Below are 12,709 nucleotides of genomic sequence, written 5' to 3'. Positions count from 1 at the left end.
AGAACTGCAGCCATAATATCATGGTTTACTTTGGCAGCTTAAGGGAAATTTTTGTAGCAAGAAAATTGCTTTATGTTGGGGGAAAATATCTGCAAGTAATATGGAAAAGAAAAGAAAAAGGAAGGAAGGAAGGAAGGAAGGAAGGAAGGAAGGAAGGATTCCAAAATCTAAAACTTCATTCAGAATATTTATACATCTAAAATTAGACATGAATGACATTTTCATGAGTTTCCCTCCTCAGGTGGTGTATGTTCAATTCTACCACATTGAAAGCCTATATATGTTATGTTAACAGTGTGGTTTTTAGCCACATCACAAAATATATTCATGTTAAATCCACAGCATAATGGGAGATGCCGATATCCAGTGAGGGCATGGCAGCCAGAGGAGTATGGTGGAGTAGGGAGGCATGTAACTTCACCTTTCCTGATTATAGAAAAATAACCTACTGAGTTATGGCCAGAAAAAGAAAACAGAAAACAGCTTCTTCCCATCTGTTGCAGGTCTTCTAATAGAAATCCAAAGTTACATTGCTTCTAGGATTTTTTTTTTTTTAATAAAAAACTGAAGCGAAGCAAGCCATAAAATTAAGTCACATATGCTGGTTCTGAATTCAGTGTCAGAACTTTGGAAGAACAAGCAACATATCAATGTTTTAATTTAGTTAAGAAAGAAACAAATAATTCATTTCATTGCTCACTATTACATAGATTTGGGCAAGTGAGTTGATACCCTCCCTCTTTTTAACAATTTCTGTTTGTTATTATTGAGTTTATGCACTGTGTATTTCTAAATGCAAATAGAACAGAAGCACAACAGGAGTGTTTTTCTTGTTGTATTTTTTGTGGTTTGTGTTGGCTTTCATTTCATCTACAAATCTTAATTAATTATTTGAAAAAAATGCTACATATAAATTAAACCAGGTTACAATAATTTTATCACACAAGCTGTATTTTATACACAAGAAAATGTTTATCAAATTTACCAATATTTGTTAGAAACTTACCAATATTAAAAGTTAGAAAAACTAGACCCTTTCTTTAGTGCTAGATACCATTATTTTTCCTGAAATAATAATAATTTAGCAATAATTTAGCCTACTAAATGGGCTATCAGGAATTTTAAAAAGTGGTTCAAGGAAACTGATATAGGTATGTGCTCAGCTTTGAAAATGTCTACAATAAAATCACCTTTCTTTAATTTCATATTTAAATGGAGATAACAACAAAACCTTAACTAGGACAAAAGCTAAATTTCTGTTAATATTTAGTGTTCAACAATTCTCCATGCTAAGCAAAGTGAAAAGCTTTATTAATAGGATCTAATAGCTGCATTTCCTATTTCTCATTATGACAACTATTTATTTGAAACACATATGTTTAATATTTGCCTTTTTTTTTCTTTCCTCTTTCCATTTTCCTTGGTGTAACAGCATTGTAATTTAGACTGCAATCCTGTGGACAATTATCTGGGAATAATTTCCACTGAATTCAGTGAGATTTATTGCATAAAACACACAAACTCTGAGGCCTCCTCAAAATTTACTTTGGAGTAAGTGGAAAGAGAATTGGAAATGAAGCTGCACAAATACCTGTAAAATTAGCACAATAAAGATATGATAGGAAGAAAAGGAATGGTTCCCAGATAGCAGTTGTATCTGAATTTTCTCTGAGGCATCAACAATTATTTAAAACAGAGAAAATATACTGGAGCAGAATGCAAGAATGACTTACAAATACACATCAACAAAAGAAAAAACAAAAGAAAAAGATTTTCCTCCCTTCCTTATTCAAAGATTATTGATGATAATAAAATAGTCACATAATTTTGTATGAAAAATGCTTAGGCAAAGGGGATGAGTAGTGAAACATAATTTTTCCTTATTGGAAATTTGATGGTAACCAAAACAGAAGTGATTCAAATAAAATCTGTCTTCTGGCAACTCCTTTTTTACTTGAAAACCCATTCCTTTAAAAACAATCTCTCAGCCAGGTAAATTTTCTAAAAGGAGGAAAATCTTGCTGAATTAGCCTGTTAGATTATTCAAGAACTGACAGAGACATGATAACAAGGTCAGCCAATGAATAGGCATAGCAACTAAATCAGCCAATTGGGAGCTGATACAGACTGGAGCCTGGGCGTGTCTTAGTCTACAGCTTCTGAGTCTGTGCAGAGAATTGAAACTGAACTAAGGAGTCTGTGCATGCTGTCTACTCTGCTGAAATGAAACTAACTATTCTCTCCTGCCTTGTGTTCTGCCTATAACTTCTACCACGTTGAAGAATCAACTATTGGTATTGTAAATACTTCATCTATTATTATGTATATAAAGAAGTTAATGAATCCAGCTGAATCAGTTATCTGTGTGTGCTTCTGGATTTGATTTTGCAAGAAACTCTGACGTAGCCAAAGAATCCATGACCGCATCGCTCCAGACTACACCTGACCTAACTGAATACACAAAGATCAAAACACACAGGATTATGCATTTCATAAACCTCTGCTTAACTACATACTTCCAATTTGAACAAATTTACTAACAATATTAAAGGGACACCTTCAGGATTTATAGTGGAGGTCATCATGTAATGTTTAGAAGCCATAGCACTTCTAACAGCAAGCAGACTAACCAAAGAATCTCTAAGTCCACCAACACTGACAGGCAAGCCACTAGAATATAAACTGACAGCAAACTGCGCTCCTTACTAGCACTGATGATCTTACCTAGTTTGAGTAATGAAATGACTGCAAGAAAAGACGTAATCTCAGAGAGCACCAAGAGCCACTCAAGACAAAAAGTGCTTATACTTTATGAGGTAAGATAATTCTTCAAGAAGAATCTTCAGTCTATTATGATATTGGATGTGAATGTTTTCTATCACATTTAGTACTCTCATTAATATCAGAACATTTCTTTCAGTAATTGCTCTCACCTCTCCTCTCTCCCTCTCCCTCTCCCCCCCTCCTCTCTCTCTCTCTCACACACACACAAAACTCTGTCCAAGGGGAAGATGCCTCTAGAAATGACCCTCTCCAGGAATGATCCTATCCCATTGATTTTCTCCATTCCACCAGGTTTCTGTTATACCGTATCCTTGTTCTCATTCAAAGCCAATCTTTGTTTTTGTCTTTATTTTGCCTTTCATTGGCACCCTGGGCCAGGCATATTTGTGGCAATAAATGTGGCATTCTAGATTGCTAACCTCTGACAATACTCTGCACACCTTGCTTATTTTATCTTATAGTTTGTTGAAGCACTAATCACATACAAAAACAATAACTCATAAGAATACAGCTTTGAGCAGCTATTTTAAAATTGGAAATTAAATCCCTAGCTTTCTTAATTTGGAAATAAACTATGAAACAAAAGAACTTGAAATGATTATCTTAAACCAGAGCCCTCCGGATATGTTGGATGTTCCTCCCATTGCTTGCAGCAATACTTGTTCTGTCCTTCTAGGAATCAGTCTTGTAATCAAATAACGTGTGCTTCATCAGTCCAACGTGCAGTTAAAGTTAACAAAGTTAAAAAGTAGTGACTCCAATGGGAAAGAATTTTAAAATGTGACCACTCCCCAGTTGAAATCAGTGAAATTGAAACTTATTTGGAGTTGAATAGTTTCCACTTTTATTTGTGCTGCTGATCCTGGCACTGCTGGAATAAAGTTGAGCCATTGGGGTGGATACTAATAATTTATTGACTCTCCAGCTCATGAAATAGATCTTTCCTAGTTTTTGACTTTTTACCAGGTAAATTCCTAAATACACCCATCCATGGCACCCTACATGGATGGGTGCCATGTGGCACACAGGCTTCTGCAGCAAGATTTGGAGGAACTCAGTTGAGCTAGTTTCTACTAATGAAAGGCATTTCTGGGAACAGGCAAAGTCATATTTCTTTTTACAATTCCAGGTCGTAAGTACATGAGGATTCTGCGCCAGTTGGAAAGCCACGCCAGACTTTTGTGTTCCCATGACATCAACAGTGTTAAATCATGGAGCTAATTTCTTTCCAGTGAAATTGTGTACCTGAAACCATTGGAGAGCTTCACTTCTTTCCAGTGAAATTGTGTACCTGAAACCATTGAAGAGCAATAATTAATTGCTTAATTATTGAGTTTTGAGACTGTGGCTCTCTTTTCCTACTGGGGATTCTTCATTCATCCCTCCTGATGGCTCCTGAGTTTTCATTCATTCATTCAATTTCTATAGCTGCCCATCTCAGTCAATGACTCTGGATATCTTACAGTTCAGAAATGTATTACAATGAAGACACTAAAACATTTTTAACAATAAAAACAATAAATATTTGCATCTTAGTAGCCCAGACCATACAATCAAGAGTAGAAAGGCTACATATCCTTTCCTTTCTTCAACTTGGGGCACCATTGAATACAAAGTTCAAGTTACTGGGTCCTTTCTGTTTGGTTTGGTATGGAATGGAGTGGAGAGATGTTTGTGGCTGCCAGACTTCAACAGTTCAGAACAGGACAGTGATCTTTTCTCCTTGTTTTCATCATCTCATGCTGGTAGATATGAAGACAGTCATAGGTCACCTTCAAACTTCTCCTGAGAATTTGGGGAATGAAACAGGAGATGGTGTGGAAATCAAAGTTCTAAAGAGATTGTTACTAAGGAAATTTTTCAACACCCATTTTATTGATCCCAAAATTTATTGTCCTTTCTTTTACGTATTTATTGAGGAAAGTATATAATTTACACTTTAAGGAAGAAAAAAAATGTTAAAAAGTTGTAGCAATTTTTAAGTGCATTTTTTTTTAAAAAAAGCAGAGTGATGAAAAACATATCTACAAAAAAAAAGCTAAGAATTATGCTTAAAACAATGTGAAGCCAACAATGCAAAGAAGTCCATTACCAGATTATGTGTATTTCTTTAAGTGGCTGTTTCTAGTTTCAAAAGTAACAAAATTGTCATGTGATGCAGGAGGTTGCTATGACAATAATCTGTAATTGTGCAGAAAATTCACTGAAGTAATATTTAAGTCCTTAGTGTCTTGAATGGAGAAAAACACCATCCAAATCTATGTTGCCAATGAATTCATGTTGTGAAATGGCACAGAACAAACGTAGCTCTGTTAAGCCATATTGATTCTGATGCCGTTTCAAATGTGCTTCTTTTTCATATACTTTCCATAGTCTCCCCTTTTTCTATTTCTCATTTAGGAAAACAGGATATATTACTTCTTTTTAAAAGGTGTTCAAGCTGTAAAAGTGAGAAGAATAATTTTCATATAACTGTTGTTATAAGAATACTGAGAACCCTAGTGAAGGAAACCTTCCAGATTTGAAATTGTTAGCATTTAATTGTTAGCTTTCATAGAATGGATATCCATGCAACTTCATCAAAAAGTGCCAGACCACTCAACCCAATATAGCTCACCCAACACAAACTGTAAAAAAGAAAACACTGCCATACATCAAAAACATCTCAAAAATCACCAACAGACTGTTACAACCATAAGGAATCAGTGTAGCACACAAGCCAACTAAAGCTCTTCAAAACATCCTAAGTAAATCAAAAGACCCTGCATCCACAGAAGAAGAAAAAACATGGGTCATCTACATACAGTGTAAGGATTGCAACAGCCACTACTCAGGACAAACAGGCAGAAGACTAGCAGAATGCATCCATGAACACCAACTGCAATGAAAAGAATGATGAAAACTCTTTAATTTCACAACAAATGGACATACTTAGTCATAGTTGTTAAATAGGGTGAATGAAGAGACAGAAGCCAGGCTCAACAACCGTTCTTTATTCCAATTCTGTACAATCCAGCACTTGCCTATCTGACAGCTTGCCTTTATATAGGGAGCTGTCAGGCGGCTTAACCAATCAGCTTCGAGTATTTTTCCCGCTTGTTCAGTGGACCTGAGTGAAGCCTATTGCTTCACTGTTAGTATCTAACAATAGTTATAGCTGGGAAACTGTAACCATCCTATACCAAGTCAAGTCCAAAAATGCTAGAGAATTCCTAGAAGCCTGGCACTCTGACAAATTGGCCATCAGTAGCACATCACATAAACAACATCTACATACTGTTCAAAAGAGACATTCAAAAACCCAAAAAAGGAAGAAAAAGACCAAAATAACTGCCCACCAGCAATTAATATCCAGATGAGTATAGATCAACACCAAGATTTACTAATAGATCAACAATCAAGAAATAAACAATGCCCCAAAGAAGGAACTGCCAAACAAACTAACAGTAAGCAGCCGAACCAAGGAAGCCCCGAGACCACTCCTACTAATACTGACAGGGCAAGTCACTAGAATATAAATTGAGAGCAAATCTCACTTCCTGTTAGCACTGAGGATGTTACCAAGTTTAGGTAATGAAACATCTGCAATAAAACAACCATACTCCAGAGAGTATGGAACACCAAGGACCCCTCATTCTCATCAGAAAAATTTAGATGATGAGTTTACCACAGGATGTTTATATAGCCACAAGTAGTGTGCACAACAACCAAAGCAAATGAAACCCATTTTGTTAATTAATGCATTTAAATTAATTTCTTTACCATAGTATGACAAATGTCCTCTGTTTTTATATATATTCTACATTCAAAATTACTATTTATTTTCAGTGGGTGGTGTTTAGCAATACTGTTTCTTTTGGGTAATATTCTAGTTATTCTAACTTGGAAACAACCTTGAGGTATGTCAACACACCCAATTAATCATTGGCCAAATGCAGTAACTCAATGCTGAAGAAAAAGTGAAAATAGAAAGGTCACAGAAAGTTAAATGTGCCTGTATCTTCAGTTAAACAGGACATGTGAATTTCGCAAGTCTAGACTAAGTACTGCAGCCTAATCCTAGAGTTCATTGCATCAGAAGAATCCCAAATGTATCCATTTTGTTGTCTTTATATTTCCTTTACCATCTCAACATCACCAGAATATCAGAATGAATCTCTACCAGAATTAAACCACAAACCATTGAATCAATAATAACCATCATGAGGTATTAAAACTGGTGGCAAAAAGAAAAGCACTAAAACAAAATTAAAAGCTAAGATGAACAAATGTCTATTTACCACATTTCTTAAAAGGAAAGAGATAAAAGCTGTCATAATACCATAAAATGTAGGACTAATGCGAGAAAATTGTTTTATCCAGAATATTGTTAAAATTCATTAAACAATCTTCACCATCCTTCATCTAATTTGTTTTACAAGGTTGTTCTGAAAATAAAAGAGTTATACCAGAAGGACTATCACATTTGAACTGCAAAAATCTAGATTACTACTAGACACAGCACAGACATACAGAAAACACTGTGTCTTGCCATCTAGTGATCACCTGGATTTTTGCATCACAGATTTGATAAACCTACAGTATTTAGTGTTCCCACTACATAGTCAACGTTACTCTTGGCTCCAGACAGTGCAATAAATTCATTCCTTGGGTTAAGCGATAGAATAAAGGAGAACTGAACACATAGTAATCCTTAACACTCTTTAAGCAAAATGTTGGTAGGCTGCACTAAAAATGTTACTGGCTGAAACTAATGTTATGCGGTGACATGTTCCTGAATAACTATGTGTACAGTTTCTATTGTGCTTGGAACATTTTGTCAGGAGGTCTGGGTTGAACAAATTGTGTTAAGTTTCTTGCCATTCTCCACCACCACCACACACCAGATCTAACTCCTCTTTGCAATTCACATAAAAATCACATTGGCAAGCATTTTTTGAAGCAGTGAAGATAACTGCTGGTCTTAGACCTGCCTGGCTAAAGCAACTGAAGTATGAGCTTGCAGAACATTTCTGAGTCACCTCCCTTTCAGCTAAAGTATAATGGGTGCCCGCCAATTACTATCTGTCCAGAACAGTCAGAGCTGACCTAAACCCTGCAGGGAGGGTCAAAAGAAGTGTTCCTTAAGGCCCTTTCCAATTACAAATAATTTACTGCATAAAAATGTCCCTTCCCTATTATTCCTCCTTTCACTAGAAATCTGTGAAATATAGTGCAGACCATTAGCCTTCACTTCAACATTCTTGATTATGTATTACTTTAATCTTCTGGAAACAAAAGTAGAAGCAAAATCTCAAGATAGTCCTGGAAAAAATGTGTCCGGTATCAACCATGCTTCAGCTGATAAACACTTTCTTCAATAAGCCATTTCTTAGCATATTTATACTACAGATAATAATGTCAGTTTAATTACGACTTCTTCCAAAGAATTCTGTGAACTGGAGCTGAGCTTGAAGAGATTATTTAGAATTTTGTCAACAATTTCTACAACTCCTCTCAGAAATACAATGTTGAGAGAAGTAGGATCATTCCAAAAACTGGTTTGAATTCGTGATGTGGAATATAGTTTGATGCACTTTGTTGATGGTAGATTGAACTTAATTTACATTCAGTGTTTTGCATATGAGGTATATAGCAACAACAAATCTATCTTTGGACTTCAGCAAATTGAAGCATAATTAGCTGCTACAGACAACCTACTGGATAAATTATAACACTCTACCATTACGTTTAAAACAACAAGGTCCCCACCTTACCAGGAAAACAAAAAATACTCTCTTTTTTTTGGATTGTATCTCATATTAGCATTGTGTCTAGGGATTCCTTTTCTGGTAAGAAAGTGACTGCTAGGTGCTAGAAAATTCTGAAGCACGAAGAAAACAAAAAATACTTGCCCAATCTTTTCTGGCATCTCACATTCCACAAATGTACCTGGGGAAGCCACCAATAAGGAATAAGATTCTTTCCCCCTATGATTACATAATAGCAAGTATGACTTGACTTTTTACCACTGTCATGGTTATGATTGAACCAAACTGCTCACCTCACAGATTTTGTTGAACAGGATTATTTATGTATTTATTATACATTTATTAAAAACTATTTATGAGCTGTTCATCATCTAAATGGATTCCAAGACAATGTGCAAAGTCATAAATAAAATTAATTATGGCACTGTAAATACACCAGAATAAAAATATTGGCAAACAAGGGACTGATAAATCTGCGCAAACGCACTTAGAGAAAGCAGACAACAGTACAATTAACAATGTCTCGGTAAATAAAGGGCTGAATTTTAAAATATTGTTTTGGCTTAAGCAAAGATCTTTGGGCAATATTTGTTAGGGGTGAGGATGAGAGTTGGGGGTGAGGATGACAGTTGGGGGTGACAGTTGGCAGTTCAGTATAAGAGTACAAGCTTTTCAGGGATCTAGAATTGTCTCACACCTTGACAAAATATTGCCAATGTGTGCATCATGTTTTGATCTGAGTATGTAACAGTTTCCAATGTTCTTATGGGAAATGTGAAGTAAGTTTAGAACAGGACAGAACAGGACAGGACAGAACAGAACAGAACAGAACAGAATAGAATAGATAGAGTTGGAAGGGACCTTGGAGGTCTTCTAGTCCAACCCTCTGCTCAGGCAAGAAACCCTATACCATTTCAGACAAATGGTTGACCAATCTCTTCTTAAAAACTTCCAGTGTTGGACTTCCGGTTTGCCTGCCGCCGACGAAAGACGGTCCCGTTTTTGGACCGCCAGCCCTGCTGTCTGTAGAGCCACTTCGATTTAAAGAAGCGGCTTGAAAATTCCCAACTTCGAAGGAGGAAGAGGAAGAGATTGGGCGAGGAGCAGGTTGAGCCCTTGTGAGCCCCCAGAAAGTCTTTACTGGGGAGGAAACAGGCGCGGCTCCCTTTCAACCCTCGCTGAGACTCCGGACGGCATGGGACGACTCTGCCCAGCGCAGAGCAAGTCGGCTGCAGCAACCTTTCAATTTAAACGAAATAAACTCCAACAACCAGGGGGAGATAATAACTTGAACCTCCAAACCTCGAAACTGCAAGTATTATTATTTCTGTGATTTTGTGATTCAAAGTACAAGCCTGAATGAGCGAAAGCGGCTTGGAAAATGGCGCCCGGCTTCAGCGTTAACAAGCTGAAAGTGAGAGTGGATTTCTAATGTTACTTCAACTAGCTACAAAGTTGCGCTATCTGTAACAAGGAGGAAAAAGAAAAGAGGAAAAATTCTTTTAAAATAAGCCTGAGCTTCAATTTAAATTATCCCCAATTTGATTAAACCTGGGGGATTTTTTTAGAGGACTTTGTGATGGTGGAAAAGGAAAAAGGATCTCCTTTTTCAGAAAAGCTAGCCTACGTGGCAAAATGGCTTCCAAGCCTAAACAGGAAGGAAAGGCAGCAGGGGGGGGGGGATCCCCCACACACAAACCTGAGCAGCAGCAGCTTCCCAGCCAGCAGAGCCAGAAAAAAGATTTTGATTTTGAAAGTTTAAAAGATTTCATTACTCAGGCTCTGGATGATAAATTTCAAAAGTCACAACAGGAAATTAAGCAGGAGATTAATGAAATTAAAAAGGTGGTTCAAGAGAAATATGATAAGGTGACTAATAAATTAATGAATGTGGTGTCTGGTCTGTCAGAAGCAATTATCAGAACGGATTCTAAGCTGGAAGAATTTAAATCAGAAATGAATGTTAAAATGAAGGATACCGATTACAAAATTTCTGATGCTGATAATAAAATGCAGAGAGTCGAAAATGAAATTACAATGATACAGTTCAGGTCCATGGAATTTGCCATAAGGCTTAGAGGTATTAAAGAGAATGATAGACAAGATTTGAGACAGATTTGTGCTGATGCTCTGGCTGTGCTGTTAAAAATTAACGCTGAAGAGATTTTTTTCAAAATAGACAAAATTTACAGAGTGAATTCGTGGGTGGCCAGACAAAGACAATTGCCTAGAGATGTGGTGATATATTTTACAGATAGAAGAATGAGAAATGATATTCTGCAAAAGTCTTTTCTCTCTGCTGTGCAAGTGGAGGGAGCTCAGATTGGAGTCTATAAAGAACTACCACCCAAGATGTTAAAAGATAGAAAAGATTTTGGATTTTTAGTGAATGAATTAAAAAAACAACAAATTTCATTTCGGTGGGATGCCCCAACTGGCATAATTTTGAGGTACAATGGAGAAAGATATCGATTAAACACTGTTGAGAAGGCAGAACAATTCTATTCTACTGTTCTTAAAGAGAGTTCACCATCCCCACGCACATCCACTGTGTTGGAGATAAAGGAGAGTGACCAGGAGAAGCAACTTCAGCAAGAGATGGAAGAGCAGCTTAAGCAGGTGGAACCAGAGGCAGCGGAAATGCAGGGTGCTACAGGAGGCTTTCTGGAGGAGCCCCTGTTAGAGCCCTCTCCGATTCTGACTACAAGAGATGTGGCTTTGGACCTAGTCCAGATGGCTGAAGCTAAAGACCAGTGTGTAACTCGAGCAATTTCTAAGCAACTTAAAGAAAAGCAACAACAGGAAAGATCTAAGGCACAACAATATAAGAAGGGAGTTAAGAGTACTACACAAGAATGTGAAGCCATGGGGGGAGCAAAGTCGAAGACTTCGGAAGATATTCGGCAATTCTGCTCGTCGCTTCAAAAGAGTCTACATGACGATTAAGTTTCTATCTTGGAATGTGAATGGACTAAATTTACCACAGAAAAGGAAGAAATTATTCACATATTTGAGACAATTTAATAATGATATAATTTGCCTACAAGAAATTCATGTCAGAATACAAGATCAAAAATACTTGATAAATTCAAAACTAGGAACACACTTTATAGCTTCAAATTTGGAAAAAAAGAATGGTGTGGTTATTTATATAAATAAAAGATTGTCAGCTAAAATTATAGAAGCAGATGAAGGTGGCAGGTTCATAGCAATTGAACTGCACACAGTAATTGGCCAAATCTTGGTGATCGGAATTTATGCTCCTAATCAACAACAGGATCATTTTTACAAAACTTTGCACACTAAAATATTGCAATGGGACTATAGATCTATTTTAATTATGGGAGATTGGAATGGAGTAATTGACTCTAAAATAGATAAAAAGAGTTTGGGGAAGTCAAGGATTAGATGACTTACTTGTTAAGACAAAAAGAACAAAGATTTTTCCAAGAACTCTAACCGACCACAGCCCAGTATGGATAGAAATTGAGATGGGCAAGATTGAGAGAAGATCATGGAGATTAAATGAAAATTTGTTTAGATACGAAAAAAACATAACAGAACTTAAAAAGCAGATGAAAGAATTTTTTTAAATGAATTTGAACAAGGGTACCCCTATTGAAATCGTGTGGGATGCGAGTAAAGCGTATATGAGAGGGGTACTCATTCATATGAACTCTAAACACAAACTGAATCGACAAAAGAAAAGATCTGAAATGGAAGCAGAAATAAAGAACAAAGAACAGCTACTTATTAAAAATCCAACAGATGAAAGAATACGTGGTGCTATAAAACTTCTGAAAGATCAATTTCAAATGCTTATGGCGGAACAAACTGCAACAAATTTACAATATGCGAAGCATAATACATTTTGTAATGCTAACAAACCGGGCAGATGGTTGGCTTATACACTAAGGAAGAAGCAGAGTATACGGACTATTGATAGTATTGATATTGGAGGGAAGGAAATCTTTCAACAAAAATTAATCAAAGAAGTCTTTGTAGATTATTACACTAAATTATATGTTAAAGATGATATGCAGAATGGACTTATAGAAAAATATCTAGAAAATAAAAGAGTTACAAAAATTACCAACCAACAAAAGGAGAGAATGAATTATCCTATAACAGCTGAGGAGATTATTGTAGCAATTAAACAATTGAAAACAGCTAAA

Source organism: Pituophis catenifer, unplaced genomic scaffold (genome assembly GCF_029215685.1).
Source record: "Pituophis catenifer annectens isolate HBS135680 unplaced genomic scaffold, rPitCat1.0.hap2 SCAF_2, whole genome shotgun sequence".
NCBI classification, from domain to species: Eukaryota; Metazoa; Chordata; class Lepidosauria; order Squamata; family Colubridae; genus Pituophis; species Pituophis catenifer.
The sequence above is the reverse complement of the archived record's forward strand: the minus strand, read 5'-3'. Positions refer to the sequence as shown.